The sequence below is a fragment of the Belonocnema kinseyi genome, chromosome 4 (assembly GCF_010883055.1).
Source record: "Belonocnema kinseyi isolate 2016_QV_RU_SX_M_011 chromosome 4, B_treatae_v1, whole genome shotgun sequence".
Classification (NCBI taxonomy): domain Eukaryota; kingdom Metazoa; phylum Arthropoda; class Insecta; order Hymenoptera; family Cynipidae; genus Belonocnema; species Belonocnema kinseyi.
In genome coordinates, this window is record NC_046660.1 from 3658795 (window position 1) to 3660692 (window position 1898).

A 1898-nucleotide genomic window follows, 5' to 3' on the forward strand; every position below is an offset into this window, starting at 1 on the left:
CAGTGTGTGGAAGGGATAGAGATTTTTCAGATTGATCCAGAATTCTCGTGCTATTTATGTAAATAACACGTTCGTTCCGCAAGACTGCTCCGACCCAGGTTGCTGATCAATCTCTCTAGCAATCACCCGAAGTGAAGATCTTTACAAAGTCGTTATGTAAGGTTCCCCACTTGGGTCCATTAGTGGCCAAGGTCTACTATGTTTAATTCAGGGAATACTATTTTAAAAATATTATTCAACAAATTATACTTGTTTAAACATTTGAAAAATGGTGAATATATTTATCCTATTCACTAAACAGTATAAATTCAGAAAAATATTTTTATGCATTCTATTTTATTTCATTTTTTTAAAGTTATCGAAAAACACTGCTGAGCAAATAAGAATGGATTAAAAAAACAGATATTTATTTCATGTGTTAAAAATTAGTGTTTTAAGAATTATATAATGTTTTTAAAAGAAACCCGTGAAGAAGTTTGGAGCTGGCAATGATCAAGGCCAGACCAGGCTTAGATCAAGAATCCCATTCGGGGCAAGGTCGGGATTCCCGATCGGTACCCAATCAGTCTCATTATAAGCCATTATTAAATTTCCAGAATAAACATTTAATTTAAGTAAACTCGAAACTAGTGAATGGCACGCTCCTTTCGACGAACACCTCAATCTTTGGAATTTCCAATAAAGATAAGGGTATTTTAGGTTAAAAATAAAGTAATACGGGCCCGCAAAGAACAGAAGTCAGAAAAAAAGTATTCTTCATGCAAAAATACGATTTATCAACCTTTTTTTGTAAACAAATTCAATTTTTGTCAATTTCTCTACATTTTTTTTATAAATTTAAAGTTAGTTGTAAATAATCTTTTCTCCGAAAAATAAGCTATTATTTATTAGGATTGCTTTATTTTTTTTAATTTGCTCAAAAGCGATATAGAAAAAAAGACTTCTACAAGAAATAAAAATTTTTGAATAAAATATTTCTGGTTATTCAACGTATAAATTAAAGAATATAATTATTTTTTATGCTTATTAGGATTCATTGGTTCCGATCTAAAGGACATTTTTATACGTTGCAATGTCATTATTTATCATAAACGAAAAAATAATATTTGTAAACATTTTAAACTGCGCGCGAATAGCAACCAATTGGATGCCGAGTGCGACGCATGTGCAGTTGAGTTAGTAGCTCTCTTTTGATTACACTACTTGATTCCGAAATTCATTTGATAAAAATATGTTTTCAATGTATTTTTATAATTAATGTATTATTAATACAGAATAAATTGCACATTCAATTGCACATTCGATTGTGTCGCATATTCTATGGTATTCTTAAAATATTAAAACTTTGCGCATACTACAATCCATTTTTTGTCAAAAGATTTTAAAATTCTATAACTTTGAATTAAATTGAAAGAACATGATCTTTTAGAATTATTTTTTATTTTATTTTTTTAATAATAATTTATTTGAGGTTAGATTTCAATGAGCCGCAGAGTGTAATTACTTCTTTAATTTTCCTCATGCAGGATTCGTGGCATATTGGCTGGTGTATACTAAGCTAGTGGCATACTAAGCGTTTCAGTAGGAAATCGGTCTAAGCCCGGTCGAGCCCATGTATGGGCCACAAAGTTCTACTGATCAGAGTCAGATCGGGATGAAACCCTGGAGCATGATTTCAATTTTCCGGAAATCCAAAATTTCCCTATGTTAATCAAATAGCATATGATATATATAATTAAAAAATTTTCATAAGGACAACCGCAGGATTTCGCTGGGAGCGGGTGCTAATCTGGAATATTGCACCCGCTTCCAGCGAAATCGCGGTAAAATTTCAGTCACAACCACGTATCACAACCGTGAGATAGGTGGTTACAGTCTGTAAAGGAATCAATACGACG

The 1898-nt window shown here is 31.8% G+C and overlaps 1 protein-coding gene across 2 annotated transcripts in view; it reads right to left on the reverse strand.

Moving 5' to 3' along the window:
• LOC117170695 (cadherin-89D) overlaps positions 1-1898 on the reverse strand; it is a 52972-nt gene that overhangs the window by 39998 nt on the left and 11076 nt on the right. The window lies entirely within an intron of this gene.